Source organism: Dasypus novemcinctus, chromosome 6 (genome assembly GCF_030445035.2).
Source record: "Dasypus novemcinctus isolate mDasNov1 chromosome 6, mDasNov1.1.hap2, whole genome shotgun sequence".
Classification (NCBI taxonomy): domain Eukaryota; kingdom Metazoa; phylum Chordata; class Mammalia; order Cingulata; family Dasypodidae; genus Dasypus; species Dasypus novemcinctus.
Window position 1 is genome coordinate 104,644,810 of NC_080678.1, and position 19,664 is coordinate 104,664,473.

Sequence of the window (19,664 nt, forward strand, 5' to 3'; positions counted from 1 at the left end):
TGATTAGTATGTTAAGGGCTCTAATGGGAAAAGCAGACAGCAGGCAAAAAGTGGCAGGTAACATAAGCAAAGAGATGGAAACTCTACAAAAGAATAAAAGAGAAACACTAGAAATCAAAACCACTGTGACATAAATGAAGAATGCCTTTGATAGGCCCATCAGAATAGACACAGCTGAGGGAAAAAAAACAGTAAGCTTGAAGATACATAACTAGAAACTTCCAAACTGAAAAGCAGAGAGATAAAAACTGAAAAAGTAGAACAGAATATCTAAGACCTGTGGGACTACTACAAATGGTGTAACATGCACGTATGCAGGTATTGACCAGAAGGAAAAAAAGAAACAAAACAATTATTTGAATTAATAATGGCTGAGAGTTTTCCAAAATTAATGACAGAGCACAGGTCTGAGAAGTTCAGAAAATACCAACCATGATAAATGTAAAATAACCCACCCCTAGGCATATCTATTCAAATGTAAGTAAGTCAGAGAAAAAAAGAAAACCTTGAAAGAAGCCATAGAAAAAGAAGCACCTTCCTATAGAGGTACAAGGGTAAGAATTACATCAGATTCTCTCCAGATACAATACAAGCAGGAAGAGACTGGACTGAAATACTAAAAGCATTGAAAGTAAAACAAACAAACAAACAAAACACACATACACAACCTAGAATTATAGAACTCAGCAAACTATTCTTCAAAAGTGAAGGAGAAGTAAACTTTCTAGACAAACAAAAATTAAGGAAATTTGTTACCAACAGACCTGTCCTGCAGGAAATGTTAAAAGAAGCACTTCAGAGAGAAAGAAAATGATAAAGGTCAGAAACTCTGATCTACAAAAGAAAGGAAGAGTGTTAAGAAAAAATAAATGAAGGTAAAATATTTTGTTTCTCTTATGCTTAACTGATCTAACAAATAAAAGTTTGTTCAAAATTATAATACCAACAATGATTACAGTTTATGGATAAATTAAATATATGATGGCTGCTATAAGGAATGGAAGGGGAGAATTGGGATTATTCTGTTATATAAGGTACCTGCACTACCCATGAAGCAGTACTCAGATTACTTGTAAATGTATATTGTAACCTCTAGGGAAACCATTAAATTTTTTAAAAAATATGTATAATTGAAATTCTAAGATGGAGAGACAATGGAATTATATAAAATGCTTGATTAAAATTAGAAAAGGAAAAAAAGACTGGAAGACACAGAGCACAATGTCAATGAATAAAAAGTAGTTAAAATATGGTAGATATTAATCGAATGATATAAATAATCACTTTAAATGTGAATGACTTAAATACACCAGTTAATAGAGACTAGTAGAGTGGATTAAAACATAAGACCCAACTATATTTTGTTAATAAACTCACCTTAAATACATAGTCAAAGATAGATAAAAGTAAAGAGATAGAGAAGAATATACCATGCTAACACTAATCAACAGAAAGCTGGAGTAGCTGTATTGATTTCAAACAAAACGTATTTCAGAGCAAGAAAAATTATCAAGGATATATAGGGAAATAACATAACGAAAAAGGAGTCAATGTTCCAAAAAATAACAATTCTTAACATGTATGTCCCTAACAACAGGGCACGAAAATATGTGATACAAAAACTGATAGAACTGCTAGGAGACATAGACAACTCCACTCATATTTGGAGACATCAATATCCCTCTGTGAGTAACTGTCAGATTCATCAGGCAGAAAATCAGTAAAGGTGTATTAGAACTGAGGAGCACCATCCATCAACTGGATCTCATTGACATCTATAGAAACATCAAACAGCAATAGAATATACATTTTCCTCAAGCCCACATAACATTCACCAAGACAGACCACATACTGTGCTATAAGATACCCCTCAACAAATGTAAAAGAACAGAACTTTCAATCCATAACAGAATTAAACTAGAAATCAATAACAGAAAGATAGATGGAAATTCCAAAATATTTGGAGCTTAAACAAAACATAAATAACACATGGGTCAGAGAAGAAGTTTCAAAAGAAATTTTAAAAATATCTTGAACTACAGAAAAATGAAAAGACAGCTTATCAAAATTCGTTGGATGCATCTCAAGTTGTTTATATAAGCTTCCACCTTAGGAAACTCAAAAAAAAAAAAAAAAAAAAAGAGAGATCAAATTAAACCAAAAAAGCAGAAAAAAATAATAAGGATTAGAGCAGACATCAGTGAAACTGAAAATAAGAAAATAAAGAACTTCAACAAAATAAAAAACTGGTTCTTTGAAATTATGAACAAAATTGATAAACCTCTAGCTAAGACAGTCAAGAAAAAAAAAAAAAAGAGAATACACCAATTGCCCACTGAATATATTTTAAGTACAGTTTACCTCGATCATATTATTCTAGAGCTAAAATTTTAACATTAAACACAAATTTTAATTTTATTCCTTTATTTAAACTTGTTTAATTAGTTTCCTTTCTAGATCTGCTGAGATAACCTTACTATAGCACTTAGTTCATGCAACTATAATAGGATTCCCATTTGTATTATAATTACCTATATATAAATGTCTACAATATTTTATAATCTCCTTGGAAAAATGTTTACCTGCTTCTCTTTTTCCAACCCAGAATGTAGTGCCTAGTCCAGAATGGTAACTAGAAAAAAGGAATTTTGTATTGTCACTGTGTGGTTCATTTTATTATGTTTCTCTAGTAAAATGAGTACTATTCCCAGGTCTTGACAAACCTGGTGTAGCAGTTTGATAATATTTATGATTTCCAAAAATATATATTGGATTATGTTGTGAACTGGTCTGTTCCTCTGGGCATATTAGATTGGATTGCAGTCAGAGGTTTCACTTTTACTTGATTAATAATGATTAAGGCTTTGACTGGGCCACAGCAGTAGTACGTGAGTAGTAGTCACAGAGAAAATGACATGGCAGAGAAGAAAATTGGAGTTTTGATCCTGGAGTTCAGGAAGTAAGCACACAAAGAAGCAGATACATGAGGAAAGAGTGAAGGCTCCATTAGACATTGCAGAGGCCCCAGGAAGAGAGTCAAGCTGTTCCCCTGACAGTTTACAGCTGGCCTTGTGGAGAGAGCGGAGCAGCTGAGCCTGGAAAGAAACAAACCTTGGAAAAGAGCCAAGACTTGTCCCAGTCTGTGGCTGAGACTGGAAGAAGCTAGACCATGGAGCCTTGGGAGGAGGAGTAAGACAGAACCCTCACAGGCATCACCCACCATCCTGCTCCAACATGTGGCAACAGACTCTGGGTGAGAAAGTACCTCTTACAGTACCTTTAGGTGGACTTTTTAGGGCCTTGTGATGGAAAGCTTCTATCCCAAATAAATACCCTTTATAAAAATCAAGCGATTTCTGGTATTTTGCATCAGTAGCCCTTTAGCTGACCAATATACCTGGGAAACAAAGAACTTCCACTATGGTTGGGAACCCTTTCATCATGGATTCTAGATTAGTAGAGTATAATGGGCAAGGTACTTTCCCAAATTCATTGATAATCTAGGCTGGGAAAGTTCCTCCAGGTCTTATAATTCACAGATGGTACTGCCTCAGGATAAGAACAGGATGTTCCTTTTCCCAGTGTTAAGATCCCACCCCAAAGAAAATCTATTTGAGATAGTGTCCCTATGTACTCCTCTGTTGTCCAATCTCTCCTCTTGACTCAGGTGCTGGAGCAGGTCTTGGTGGAGGCAGTGTGTGGAGCACATCCTGAAAGTACTGGCTGCAATGTCCAAAGGAGCTGGATATGGTCGAAAGGGATGCCAATTGACAGTGAAAGACAGGGATGATATGAATGAAGCCATGGTAGGCAGAAAGGTGGCAACCTTCATTACTTTAGCAATTTGGGAAGAACCCAAAATGTAGTCTTTGAGTTTCCTGAATGGGCAGGTCAAAGAGATTTCATGGGAGGTGAGTGATTCTAGATTGCCTAATTTGATACTGTCTACTGGAGAGCCATGCTGTGTCAGTTGAGGCTTAGTAAATGGTCTTTGGTGGGGTATCCTAAAATCCTTACTGGTGGATTGAGACTCCTTGACCAATGGCCAGAATCAGGATGGCACTAGATCAAATATAGAACTAGAAGTGAAAAACATTATTACTATGAAAGATGTGTATGCCAATTTAACTACTTGCACATTTAAAATAGTAGCTCTGTAGCCTACTATTTTATCCATACAAGGCACAGTACCCAAAGTACTTCCCAGTGACTCCTTAAATGCCCCTTCTGGATTACTGATAGGTGGACATGATCTTGGAGAGTCTTCTAAGTGCAAGACATAATAAATGTGGCCCTCTCTCAACACATGAGTGGGAAGCACACAAAGAAACATCTCTTCCGAAAAAATGGGGTTAACTGGGGGAGACAAAGGTGAGCCAGCACAAAGAGCCATATGGTCTGTTTTGGCAAGGTCATTGCATAGAATGAGAACTGTATTCTGGGCATCTTAGGAAGGGTGAGGCTCTCCGAGGTTACTCAGAAATTGAGGATAAGTAACATAAACCCTGATCACTGGCTCAGGTCCTATAAGGTCCTATGTAATTCAGAATATTGGACCTGATAGAGCAATTTCAGGTTATCGTGGCTAAGTTTTAAAGAAGTCTGAAAGATGGAAAAAACTGATGACCTTCACACAGGCTTTTACCAATGGAACATCTCAGTGATCTTGCTGTACTGGTAAGTATTAACACAGCTCCTATGTATCCTACCCTTTTTATTATCAAAAAGGGATGGTTTTAGATTACAGAAAACAATGATAGGCTCAAGCACCCCTGTCTGGCCTCCTAAGGGGAGTGTGGCTTAAGGGACACAAAGTACTTAAGCAAGTAATTCCCTGGGGTTTGGTGGTTTTAATAACTAGGAAGAAGAGTGCCTGCCCCACCAGGAAGAGGTGAACGTCTTCATGATCCAGGGCTGCTCTCCACAATGCCGGTTAGAAGCTGGGTTAGCCCACCTTGACTTAAAGAAACTCAGCCAGTTCTTAAAGATAATAACATTCTTTCCTAAGGGCACACACTCCATCTGTTTAGTATTAGGAACCATGCCATAAACCAAGATTTTTAATTAGTAGTTTCTTAAAGGACAACGTACTGTAGAAACTTCTGTTTAGTAGTACTTTGGTTCTCTGGTTGCTTACACCACCAAGAGTGGCTCTGAGGAAATGTTCAACCCAACAAATGTTTATGAACCTTCTACAGCATACCAAGTACTGAGCCTGCCTAAATGAACACGAAAAAAGACCTGGCCTATTTTCTCAGGGAGCTAACACTCCACTAGAGAAATATAAAAATAAATGGAATTAGACAACAAATAAGCACTTGAATAGGCATATAAATAAAGCTTCACAGGAGCCCCGAAAAGGGAATACACATTCCAGCGGGGATTCCATGACTACTGTAAATGCTTTTAATTAGTGATTTCAGTACTGTGTCTATGGCTAAAGACTAATTCACTTAAAGTAACCAGGGGCTCTCCATCTATAGCTGTCTAACCTTTCAATTTTGCAAAGCATTCCTTTTCCCCGAAGAGGCCATTCACTAGGTGGAAATGAAGAGCAGAACAATAAATTAACGTAACATGATGCAGTACTTTTTGAATACAGATAAAATATATTTAGAACCTCAAAATTTCTGCCCATAAAATATAACAAATGTTGCTACTTTCATTGTAATTTCTTTTAAGACAATCCACCTAGCTTGGCCACTTAATATTAATTTACAAATGAAATGTATTAAATGAGTGCCTCAACTATCTTTTTATGTGCTTGCCTTTTCCTTTTTATTGGAAGCTAAAATAAAGGCACAGAGTGTCTGTGTAAAATAGGGAAGACTCTGAGTGGAAATCATACTTAAAATGACTTTAGTAAAATTTATCATTTCATCAGTTTCTTGAATAGGTCAGAAGAGACCAACTATTAACTGACAGAATTGTTTATGCACAATTACTACAAAAAAGAAAGAGTATCAAGCAAATAAAAAAGAAAATTAAGCTACAACAAAAGGAGATAAATAATCCTGGGTGGTAATCAAAGAAATATAAATCAAAGAAGCTCAAGGCATCATTTCACAAATAAATTATCAGGTCTCTTCTTGCTATGATAACACCAAAAGCTCGTGTGGGTGCAGTGTAAATAGAGTAACGCTGGTAAATTGTTTGACCACTTCTGGAAAATAACATAGCAACAGAGAGCAAAAGCAATGTGAAATTTGCACCCGTAGTTGAAGAGTACCACTCTTGAGAATTTATCCTAAAGAAACAATTCAATGAAAGAATAAAAGTCACAAATATTAACATGGTATGAATAGTAATGTCTATAATAGGGAAGAAAAAACTGGAAACAATGCATCTGCTATGGAGTAATTAATATTACAATGAGAAAGAAAGCTGTTTCCGATCTCTCTGCGAGTAAGCAGACATACCCAGAAGCAGCCTGGCAAAGGACTGTCCTGCAGACGGCTGTGGCTTTAAACCTCTAGAGAAGGAGAGCAGCACTGATGACAGTAAGGGTGGGCAGGAGAGGGAACAGGGACAGGGCTAACGCAGAAGGAACAAGGAAACATAGAAGGACATGAAAAACGAGGGCAAGCTACTCAGGTTTGAGGCAAGGTAATGACAATACAGGTCAGTTGGAAGACAGCTGGCATCTAATTTAAAGAAATCACATTAGTATTACATACCAAAAGTCTTAGAAAAATATATCCCCTAAAGCCATATCTAAGAAAAATATGGAAATACTAAGAGACTTGTGGCAAATTACAGGGTGCTTTTGTGCTTATTTGAACCTTCCAAATCCTCTATAATGCACATGTATTACTTTTATAATCAGAGAACCCATGCTCTTTGGGAAAATAAAGACCAAAAAACACAATAATCACTGTTACTCTTCAGTGTGATGGCTTGTTAGAAACACCTAACTTGGGGACCCAGGGACCCCAAACTGTGCTGTTAACAAGATGGCACATCTCAGTCTGAAAAGCTCTGCTCTTCTCCCCACCCCCCACTCCCCACACCCTCCCCAAGTGAACAGTGTGTGGGAACCTACCAGACTCTGCTGGGACCCTGGATAAAGACATGTCGCCATAGCCCGCATGAGGTGGCGCAAAGCCTTCTGCAGATATGGAGCTTGGTGTCCTGAGGCAGGCAGGCCCAGTCAGCACCCTGGGGGCCAGAACACAACAGTCCTTCACTTGGGCAAACACAAAGCCAAGGATTTTCTATAAGACAACTGGTGTTTCCACAGCTCTGACACATTACTCATTTATTCAGTCAGTGTCATTCAGTGGATACTTAATTCCTTAAATAGCACATCTACACTGAATGAGATGCTGGGGATTCAATATGGAAATAATAAATAAGAATTAACTATAGAGCCTGTCCTCAAGAAATGTGGTCACCTTGATTCAATCAATAAATATTATCATGTAAAAAAGCATTTTTTCCTCTAATATTTGCCATAATTGGACTGCAAGGTCATGTTACATTGCTGTCATTTGTTAAAGCTTGGAGTATTTTTTGTCTGGCTACCTACAAATGAAATGGGATTACTGTAACCTGAAACCAAAAATTACTGTTTTAAACAGATTCATTTTTAAAAACTCTGAGATTTACAATATTAAGAAAAATATTTAAAATTTTTCCTTAAGGCAAAAATGTAGGTGGCACCTCCTTTTAATGCCACATAAGGATAATGTTTAACTGGCCCTCCCAAGGATTATTTAATAACGTAGGGAAATTGTACTTTGGTCCACTCATTGCTTACTGTTGACTAAGAGTCCTACACTTAGTGAAATGACATATCATTTGTAAACTTTTTTTTAAATTCTACTTTGACAAGGAGAAAAGGCATCTCTTTTTCAAAAAGAAGAACTATGGTGACTGGCAATGAAGAGCTTTCCCTGTACACATACCTGAGAATTGAAGTACCTCCTTGTTAATGAAGAACCACTAAGGACCAGAGGATCTGCCATCCAACTACTTGGTATATTTTTAACTAAAGATAACTAAAGTCAATTTTCTCTAAAAATTTTGTCTGAAAATTAATTTTAAGACAGTCCTTGATAATTAGTGAAACCCTTAACACAAGTACCAGGGTTTAAATAAATGGCCCACATGAAATAAACATGTGAATGGCCCTGTACCCAAACAACTTATCTTCTTTGTACACACACATACACACACACACACACACATAGATAAGGTCTCTCTAGCAAACAAATAAATAGACTGAAACTCATATTAATTCATACCAAGAGTCACCTATTTCAAATCTTCCACCAAAGTCAGCAGTGCTTCCAGGACAAACAGTTTTGATTAGAAACACATGCCCATTTCTGGGACTTGTTAGGTAATGAATCAGAGATAATCCTATAGAAAAACAAAAGTCCATCAACTGGATGAATTTCTCTTCTCTTACATGTTATCTAGTATATCATAGTACAACTAGATAAAAGAATACCAACGTTAAGATGATTAATATTTAATTCAATTTTAAATTGCAACTACTGCAGTAAATTAGACATAGCATAATGCCTAAGTAACAGTTTATACAAGTCACCATCAACAAATGTACACTGAGTGCCGAGTCAGTCCATAAAGTTTAAAAAATAAATTATATAAATCCCTGTTCCCTCTCCTGCCCACCCTTACTATCATTATTTCATTTATTATAAAGCAAAAGAAAACTTTTCAGGAAATACAGTGCCCACCTCCTCCCAAGTTTGGCTAGGTAAGCAGCCATTAGTGTTTCCCCTCTAATCTCTGTGGGGATTTTTGGTTATTTTTTTAATTAGAGAAGTTGAGGGTTTTAGAACAATTGTGCATCAAATACAGGATTCCCATATACCAGCCTATTATTAACAACTTGCACTGGTGTGGTACCTTTGTTACAAATGATGAACACACATGTTTATAATTATACCATTAACTGTAGTCCATGGTTTAACTTATGGTTAAACACTGTTCTGTGGGGTTTTTTTCTTTTCATAATTGAGGTTTATCAGTCATTTTGAAGTTCAGTACACAGACATTTATGAACAATCTGAACACAATTCTAAATATAAATACCAAAAACCTAAAAAGCCATGTAGTTGTTTTTCTAAAGTTATTCCAGTTACTTTCCAGCTTAAAATTTGAATGTAAGTTTTCCTTAAGAGGCTATCTAGTACCTACATCTTCAAGTGCTGATAAGCTGTTCCATCTTTATATCCCACTAATTCACAATTCAATATCATACACACAACACACATTTCCAATCTTTCACAGCACATAACACAGTTATTAGAAAAACTGGATGGCCATGACCAAGGATGTTATAGAGTACACACAGTTCAGACAAGGGATGGTTTCAAGAAAGAATTCTACTAAAAAACAGGGGAATAGAAGTAATTTAAAATGTTTGTGATGGCTACTGTGTCAACTCAGCCAGGTAATTGTACCCAGTTGTTTGGTCAAGCAAGCACTGGGCTAACTGTAATACAAGGGCATTTATGGACTTTAGTCACCATTGACTTTACTGCAGTGGTAAATCATAGAGAGCTCATTATAATTACATCAATCAGGGAGATTGCAATCAGCAGTGAGTGACACTTAACCCAATCAGTTGAATGCCTTAAAAGAGGAAGTGATTTCAGCATTGAGTGATAATTTCCCAGCTCATCTTTGGACAACCAACATCTCCCAGAACTTATCAAGAAACTTCATTGGACTTTCATCGGAGCCCCTGGTTGCAGCCTGCCTGCAAAACCTGGATTTGTGCATCCCCACAGCTGCATAATACAGACTCATAAAATAACATACAATTGACAGATATCTCTTGTTGATTCTGTTTCCCTAGAGAACCCTGATTAATAACAATGTTCAACCATATTCAATGCATGACTGTGATTTCAAATCACCAGTTAATATGCATTACAAGGTACAAAAACTGCCAACCCCTACGCCATGGAGTGTTTTTGTTTGTTTGTTTGTTTGTTTTAATATTTATATTTATTTCTCTCCCCTTTCCCCCACCCTGCCCTAGTTGTCTGTTCTCTGTGTCTATTTGCTGCATGTTCTTTGTCCGCTTCTGTTGTTGTCAGCAGCACGGGAATCTGTATTTCTTTTTCTTGCGTCATCTTGTGTGTCAGCTCTCCGTGTGTGTGCAGCACCATTCCTAGGCAGGCTGAACTTTCTTTTGCACTGGGCAGCTCTCCTTATGGGGAGCACTCCTTGTGTGGGGGGCTCTCCTATGCAAGGACGTGGCAGGGCACTCCTTGCGTGCATCAGCACTGCACATGGGCCCGCTCCACACGGGTCAAGGAGGCCCAGGGTTTGAACCATGGACCTCCCATGTGGTAGATGGATGCCCTATCCACTGGGCCAAGTCCGCTTCCCCCTGCCATGGAGTGTTGACATCTAATATACCAAAAATGTGTATATATTTTTTACAATGAAAAAAAAAAAGTTGACATCCAAGATAGTCAAAGACTATCAATATCCACTATTTTCTGGTTGTACCAAGAAATAAACAACCAGCAAATGACTTCCCCCTTAAAAAAAAAAAAAGCATTTACACTTTAAAAAATGGGATGAAGTAGGATCCCAATCTTCTTAACACTGTTTCTTCTAGAGCTACTAAAAACATTGCATTTATAAAATAACTTTTTTTGGTAATGTATATATTTTCAAAAAAATACAATTTACAAAAATGGTGGGGTGGGGAGTGGAGAGTGGGTTATATGGGAACCGCTTATGTTTTTTAATGTAACATTCTTTACAATCTATTAGCATTAATTTTAAAAATGTAAAAAAAAATAGCTGATAAAAATATTCCTCTGGGTTATACAAGAAAGGAGAAATGGACCACTGAGAAGACATGGTATACAATATTTAACCAGACCTGGCTTCTTTCTCTCCTGCTTCATCAGAGGCTGGACTCTTCTCATTTTTAGTTTCTCCATTTTCTGCAAGTAAATCCTGTTGAGTTTCTTGGTTACCACGTCAGCTTGTTTTCCCTTTGCTTCCCTTTTCCCTTTGAGGGTTGTACTTTTCAGTCTGAAGGTTTATCCTTTCCCACTGTCATTTTTGGCTTCACATCTGCTTTCATAGGAGCAGGTTTAGCAGACAGCCTTGCCGACCTCCTCCTGGGCTCATCCTTCCCTACCGCTTCAGCGGAGCGGAGCTTCCTCTCAGACAAATCAGAATCTAAGCATTTAAGGGTAGAATTGTTGCTGTTTCTTCAGTGACTAGCACATTGGAAATACTCAAGAAATGTTCGATTAATTAATTTCATGAAAATGTGTATCATCACTGATCAGTCCACACAGCCACATCAATAACTCTGGGAAGTCTCAGAAGTCTTATACGGTCCCTGAGAGAAGGGCTGTAAAAGATAAAGTTCAAGGTTTCCTTCCAACTCCTGGGGAAGGTGCCAGAGTGCTGAAAATCAGGGCATTAACCCTGAGAAGGGAGAAAACTAAAAGCAGAGCTAGTTTCTGGATACATAACTCAGGAGAGAGAAAAAGTGGTCTAACCTGATGCAAAGTGATCCCATTTGATCATAAGAGGAAGAAAACACAAGTGTTTGTGTTGCCCAGGCAAAAGAAGCATGACATTTTCCTTCAGAAGTTAGGGTGACATAGTGGAAGAACCAATGAATTCTTATTTTCAAATGATAACTATTGTAAATCCAGTTGGGGTACTATTTATAGCCTATCTCAAAACTTTAGCAGATACTGGCAAAGACCACTTCTTCATAATGGACTTTAAGCAGGTACTAGATGCCAAGATAAATAAGTTGAAATGACCTGCTGAGCACCTTGTCTAGGCCAATTCTTAACTACAGGCTGAGACTCTTCAAACTCTCCTGAAGGTTCTGTCATACCCCATTCACTGAGTCGTGTATTAGCCTAGAATAAAGGGCAGGAAAGAAGGCCAAGTGCCCAATACTGAATGGCTCTTGCTGTCTTTCCTGTAGTCCTATGGAGAGAGGAGTTCCCTCCTCTGAAATCTATTTTCCTGTGGCCAAGTGCCAGTGTAAGCATGTTGGACTATTACAAATTATACAGCACTATTTATACCTTTTAAGAATTGTTTTTTCAGACTATGCTTTTTCTAAGAATTACTATTGTTGATTTTTCTGACTATAAAGATAACCAATAGTAAAGTTACAAATAGGAAATTTCATTTTGTAGTTTATTAACCATTCTCAGTATGTGTGTCTGGAGAGAGGGTTGCAGGGAAACAGGGAGAAGAGAGGTGTGAACTGCTACCTCAAGAGCTGCTGTGGTGGTGGAGACGAGTGTGGTGGAGTGAGGGAGAGAAAAGCAAAGGACACAGAAGGCAGGGCTCCAGGATCCCTCCAGGCTCCCATAATTTTTTCAACAAAGTTCTTCCACTAAAAGAAGTTCAAAAACAACTGTTCCAAACAGTATTTTAAGTAATCATCTCCGAGTAATTTTATACATATCTTTATCACTTAAAAGATGTAAAAATCACTATTCTAGACTTGCTCTAAATAAATCAACAACTTTCCCCCTTACAGATATGCATAATTCAGGTGCAGTCATCTTATAGGAAAATATTACTGCTACTTAAAGACAGTGGCTCAGGGGAGCATTGGTGACTCTGGGACAAGTCATGTGACATCCACCAAAGAAATATTAAGTTCACTAAAAGGGAAAGAAAGAGGAAGAGAAAAAGGAGAATAAAAGAAAGGATGGAAGAAGAATAAAAGAGCCAGACTAATAACAGTGAAAAATCACACTCGAAAAAAACGGAATAAAAATTTAAAAGGTGGAAATAAAAGTAAGAGGAAAAATATAAAAGATCAGAATGATGAGAAGAGAGGAATGAAATAAAGACCAAACAAGAGAAGGTGGAAAGAAAGAAAAATAAAGAAAGAGGGGGAAATGAAAGAAAGAGAAATAAACAAAATAAGGAGAAAAAGCAAAACCACCACCACCACAACAGAAAACTAGATCTCCCTCTCAGGCCACCAACAAGTGTCTCAAGCTGCCTGTGCTCACCAATCACCCCCATGGCCTGCCTTCCACAGTTTGGCTGACTACTGGTTTTCTGGTTGTAAAAGAAATGCAGAAAAATATAGCTCTCAGCTGACAACTGCCAATGCAACCTATGGAGTCTGTGGCCTTTAAAGATGTAGCTATAGACTTCCCCCAAGAAGAATAGGCTCTCCTGGACCAGTCCCAGAGAAAGGTGTTCAGAGATGTCACAGCAGAGATCACCAATCATCTGGTTTCGGTGGGTATTCAGGTCTGCAAATCAGATGTCTTTTCCCAGTTGGAGCAAGTAGAGGAACTGTGGAGTGAAGGAATAGGATTTCCCCATGACTAGAGTTCAAGCAGGCAAAGCAGCCATAAAAAAATAAATGGTAGCCATACAAAATATCTGCAGGAAAGATGTATCTTCCATCATGTCATTGAGATTTCACATTTGAAAGAATCCCTCTAGATGTAATATATTTGCAAGAAGAATTCACACAAAGATCAACAGATTTTCAACATGTGTCAACTCACAAGGGAAAGAAACCCTGTTTCAGCAATTTGGAAAGGCCTTCAGTGACAGTCATCTTTTACTCAACATGAACCAGTTCACAGTAGAAGTAAATCATATGAATATCACATAAATGGTAAAACCTTTATTCAGTCGTATGCCCTTAGATGATTCAATGGATCTGACATTGTTGAGAAACCCTCCAGATGTCATCTATGTGGGAAAGGCTTCAGTCAATCTTTAACCCTTAGGCAACATGAGAGAACTCACACCAGAGAGAAACCCTATGAATGTCATATATGTGGGAAAGCCTTTGAATCTATCCTTAGCACCAGAGGACTCACAGGGAGAGAAACCCTAAAAAGACCATCTATGTGGGAAAGTCTTCAACACTTCTTCTAGCATTAGGCAACGTGAGAGGCTTCACACTGGAGAGAAGCCCTTCACATGTGCTGTATGTGGGAAAACCACATACAGAACCACTCTTCTGGCCTTAGGAAACAGGAGAAGACTACTACTCAAGAGAAATCCTATGAATGCCATCTATGTGAGAAAGCCTTCAGAACAAGTTCCCAACTTAAAGGCCATGAGAGAACTCACACTGGAGAGAAACCATATGAGTGTCTTTTATGTGGCAAAGCTTTCATCCACTGGTCCCACTATCGACAACATGAGAGTACTCACACTGGAGAAAAAGTCTATGGATGTCATCTATGTGGGAAAGTCTTCAATCACTTTTCAAGCCTTTGTCAACAGGAGAGAATTCACACTGGAGAGAAACCCTATGAATGTCATTTATATGGGAAAGCCTTTGCCTTTTTTTTTTGTCCTTAGACAACATGAGAGAACTCACACTGGTTAAAAAAAAAAACCCTAGTAATGCCATCTATGAGGGAAAGCCTTCACCCATTGTTCTGACCTTAGAAAACATGAGAACACTCACAGTAAAGTGAAATCTTGTGAATGTCATCTATGTGGGAAAACATTCACTTACTGTTCAGCCCTTAGCATCATAAGAGATTTCACAATGAGGGAAAAACACATGAATGTTCTCTATGTAGTAAAACTTTCATTCATTCTGGCCTTAGATGACATGAGAGAACACACACTGGAGAGAAATCCTATGAATGTCATCTATGTTGGAAAACCTTCCATCATTATTCTTACCTTAGAGAACATGAGGGAATTCACTGAACAGAAACCATGTGAATATCACCTATGTCATAAAGTCCTAACTCATTGTTCTCTCCTTTGGAAACATGAGAGAATTCCCAATGAGGAGAAACCACATGAATGTTGTCTGTGTGGGAAAGCTTTCACTCATTCTGAACTTAGATGACATGAGTGTACTCACATTTGAAAGAAACTGCATAAATGTCTTAATATGAATGGGAAGACCTTAAGTTTATTTTTTTAATTTACGCAATATATAAGAACTTAAATAGGAATAAAATACAAGTATATGGGACAGCTCTCAAGCAATGTTTTTATCTGAGGATATGACAGCAGTCACTAACATTCAATATACAGAAGAGATTATAAACATAAAATTAACCTTTAATACACCACAGAGCTCACACACTGAAGAAACACTATGCTTGTAATCAACAGGGAATAGCTTTTTATCTTATAACTACTTCATCTTACCTAAGCAAATCTATACAATGTCATAGTTGTTGCAAAACCTTCTATTGATGGTTTGATATAAAATGAGTGAACTAATTATATAAATACAATAAAAATAGAAGAGTCTTCACCTGCTTTTCAAAATTATAAAGAAACCAGGAAAATGATATGTGAGAGAAATTCTACATTGTAAATCAATGGAGGAATGCCTAAGTTTATATTCTCCTTTAAATTAAATGAAGGAACACAACAAGAGAAACACTAAGTTTGTAATGGATGTGTATAACTATTTACTCAAGGACCAACCTTGGTGTGCAAAAGAAAATTCAGTGTAGGAATAATCACTAAAAACAAAAAATAATCATGAAAAGTCTTTATGAGAAAGACAAAACTCCTAGGAGGAATACCAGATATTTCATGCTGAAAAACTGTTTGATGAAAACCACATGAAATCCCTTATTCATACAGCAACATTTGCAGGGCATGTAGGAATTCACATTATTTAAAACACTTTTCAGGTCATATATGAAAGAGTGTGTTCAGTGAGCATTCATTTCCTAGTAGCTTTAATATTCTTCCAATGAAGAAACAACCATTCTGAAGGTCAGATGGGTAAACCTTCAGCTGGATTTCACATCAGCTAACTCATACTGGAAAATAATACAATTTATATGTAGAATTTTGAAAAAAGAAAAAAGCCTTATGATTGAAAACATGTAATAAGGCAATGTAGACCTGTGAGGTGACCTGGAAATATTGGGTGAAGAATTTTTAAGAATATAAAATGAGATTCAACTCAATAGATTAGTATTTGCATATATGGAAGCAACAAAAGTTGTTGCTGAAAAATCTAATTTGGCAAATTGTAGTTTTCTATGTAGCCCTAAACAGAAATATTTGGATATGTTGGAAAATAATCTTTAATGTAAACTGAAACATAGAACAGAAAATGAAATGTCTTAGTCTTATGTTAATATTATAACATGTATGTGATATCAGGGATTTAGACAAATATGAATAAACATACCTTAGGAAAAAAGACAGTGACTCAAATATTAGATCTTATAGGCAGGTAGCCACTTCCTCCTTAGTCATACCAAGGCATTGTAGATAACTAAGAATTATGGCATATTTTGAGTGTACACAACACCCCAGAACACCTGAAAACAAGAGGGCAACAGATGTGCAGAAGCCATTCCTGGTTATAAGGCCAACCAATATGCTAAAGCACCTTTTATCCTACCAGTCTTGCATTATGGAATTGTTACAACTCAAAAACTTATTAAAATTCACATAATTTCAACAATTAAAATCTACTCACAAAAATAGAGCAAACTGGATAGCCATCAAAAAAAATAGATATTATATACAACAAAAAAGGTTTCAGCATAACTCCACCAACACTTCCTGCATAGTATCAGCAACTGTACAGAAGAAAAGAGGAAGAAAGAAAAAGGGACTTCTGATGGTCTTGAAAGTTACAGAACCCCCAAATCTCCAATAGGTACTCAGAAAATCTGTCGAAGAACAACATCTGAAACTGGAAGTGGCTTTGCAGGGTCCAATTCTTGGATGAGTGCAATGGAAACATAGTAAGGCTGGGGGGTACTAGAGTGATGGGAATCCTATAAAGTCCTGAAACTAACCAGCTGAAAGTTTTCTTATAGGACAAGGCTTCATAGTGAAGAGAAACTGCCAGGAGTATAAATCAAATTGAGCAGCGGGGGAAAATAGGATCAAAGGAAACAGAAGGGCCAAATAAAGTTGGGAATGGGGATAGGAGGAAACCAGTGCATGTCATAAAAAGCACACTTTGAACACCTGGTGGAAACAGAGGACACCTAGAACTACAAAGGTAGCAAAGCACTCCTCACCCACTCTCCCTTTCTTAGCCATAGGAAAATTCTTCACATCTACACATGAGCAACAGTAAAACACTGAGATCAGTGCTCACAAAAAGTTATAATAAAAAAGGAAATCAGGAGAAAAATAATATCCTTTCAAGTAACAAAGGCACATTAGAAAAGCACGCCCACAAATGAGTTAAAAACCATAACCTAAAATTTGTAAACTAGCTTACAATAAAATTATTAGTAAAACAGTAACTTAAAACAAAATAAAAAAATAAAAACTTGCCCAAATATCTGAAACATTATCAAAAGATAGAGCAAGCAATTAAATAAACTACATAGTAAAAGAAAGGACAGAGAATACCAATACACACACACACAAAAATACACATTACAAAACATTTTTTAATAAATGGAAGCAAGTACCTTTAAACTTAAAACAATGGTTAAATATAAGGGAAGGAAGGATAAAGGGTAGAGGGACAGATTGGACAAAAGACTTCTTTGGACTAAACCTTGCTTTGTGTAAATTTAACTCTGAAACCATGCAAATAACTTTGAAACAATTAAATTTTGAAAATGAGATCCACTAAAAATTGAAAGCAAAATTAAAGGAAAAAACCTCTATATAAATTTGGTGGCATAATCACACAGAGGAAATATAATAGTAATCCAACTGACTTTCACTGCTCCCAGAATAAAGATCAAGAAGACTTCTAGGAAAACAAAAATATCCAGTACCCACAAAGTAAAATTCAGTCTGACTACCAATAAATGATTACCTAGCATGCAAAGATAAGAAGGAAAATACTTAATTAAAACTGAGCCTTAACAGATGAATTAGCAGGTAAATATATTAAAAGTTGTTATAAAAGAGAAGATTTGTGAACTAGAAGGCAAAGCAATAGAATATCCAAACTGAAACACAAGCAGGTGTAGCCCAGTGGTTGAGCACCTGCTTTCCATGTACAAGGTCCTGGGTTCAATCCCTGGTATCTCCTAAAAAATAAACAAAACAAAACAAAAACAAAAAAACCCAAACTGAAACACAAAGACAAAAAAATCTTTGAATAAAATGAAAAGAGCATCAGTGAGCTCTAAGACAACTTCAAACAGTCTAATATGCACTGGGAGACATACACACACACTCAAAAATATTATAAAGGTCAAGGAGAAAAGGAAGTATATTATCAATAAAGATTCTAACACCATATGTGCAGTGGCATAATATCACTTTGGTAGGGTGAATTATGTACTCCAGAAAAAAAAATGCTCTGAATCTTTACCTATTCCTGTGGGTGTGAACCCATGGAAAATAGGACCTTTTGAAGACGTTATTTTTAGTTAAGGTGTGGCCCACCTGAATGAGGCTGGGCTTTAATCCTATTACTGGAAATTTTTTGAAGAGAAAGCCACATAGACAAGTAGAAGCAGGAAGTCAATGGAGCCTGGAAGAGAAAGAAAGGACACATCATGTGACAGAAAAGTCAAGGAACCCAGCCAGGGATTGCCAGCCAACCAGAACACTGCCTACCCCAAGAGGAAGCAAGTCTTCTAGCCTCTGAAACCAGGAGCCAATAAATTCCAGTTGTTAAGCCAACCCATTGTGTGGTATTTCTTGTCCATACAGCTGAGAAACTAAGGCAATCACTTAAAGGTAAACTGTAATAGTTTAAAGATGTATACTATAAATTCTGAAGCAACCACAAAATTACTTTATCAAAAAGAAGGAATAAAAATGGAAAAGGGAACACAAAACAGACAGGACGAATAGAAAACAAAAGTAAGATGACAGATTCAAATGTAACTATAACAATATCATATTAAATGTATATGGATTGAATACCCCAATTAAAAAACAGATATCATCAGAATGAATAAAAAAGAAAGACCAAACTATATGCTACTTAAAATACACTTTAAATATTTTTTTTAAAATATTATTATTATTTTTATTAATTACATTAAAAAAAATATATGAGGTCCCATTCAACCCCACCACCCCCACCCCCCACTCCCCCCACAGCAACACTCTCTCCCATCATCGTGATACATCCATTGCACCTGGTAAGTTCATCTCTGAGCATCACTGCACCCCATAGTCAATGGTCCACATCATAGCCCAGACTCTCTCACGTTCCATCCAGTGGGCCCTGGGGGATCTACAGTGTCCCGTAATTGTCCGTGAAGCACTATCCAGGACAACTCCACGTCCCGAAAACGCCTCCACATCTCATCTCTTCCTCCCGTTCCCCACACCCAGCAGCCCCCATGGCTACCGTTCCCACACCCATTCCACATTTTCTCTGTGGACATTGGATTGGTTGTGTCCATTGCACACCTATGTCAAGTGAGGGCTTAGATTCCACATGGGTACTGGATGCACTCTTCCCGCTTCTAGTTGTAGACACTCTAGGCTCCATGTTGTGGTGGTTGACCTTCTTCAACTCCATGTTAGCTGAGTGGAGTAAGTCCAATAAGTCAAAGTGTAGGAGCTGAAGTCTGTTGAGGCTCTGGGCCTGGGTGTCATATTATCAGTCCAGAGATTCAAATCCCCTACATATATCTTAAACTCAGCACCAACTACAATTTCAATAAAGTAGCATGCAAGTCTTGTGAAAAGAGATCCCCTCTGAGTCCATTTCCATCACGCAGAAACACCAGCTCCAAAGAAGGGCCATCTGTCATGGCAGTGAA

At 37.2% G+C, this 19,664-nt stretch overlaps 1 long non-coding RNA gene across 1 annotated transcript in view; it reads right to left on the reverse strand.

Moving 5' to 3' along the window:
- The window catches only part of LOC131279007 (uncharacterized), a 57,493-nt gene that overhangs the window by 22,110 nt on the left and 15,719 nt on the right, over nucleotides 1-19,664 (reverse strand). Inside the window, exon 2 of the long non-coding RNA XR_009186351.1 lies at nucleotides 7,043-7,158. This is a non-coding gene — a long non-coding RNA (uncharacterized lncRNA). The remainder of the gene's footprint in view (nucleotides 1-7,042; nucleotides 7,159-19,664) is intronic.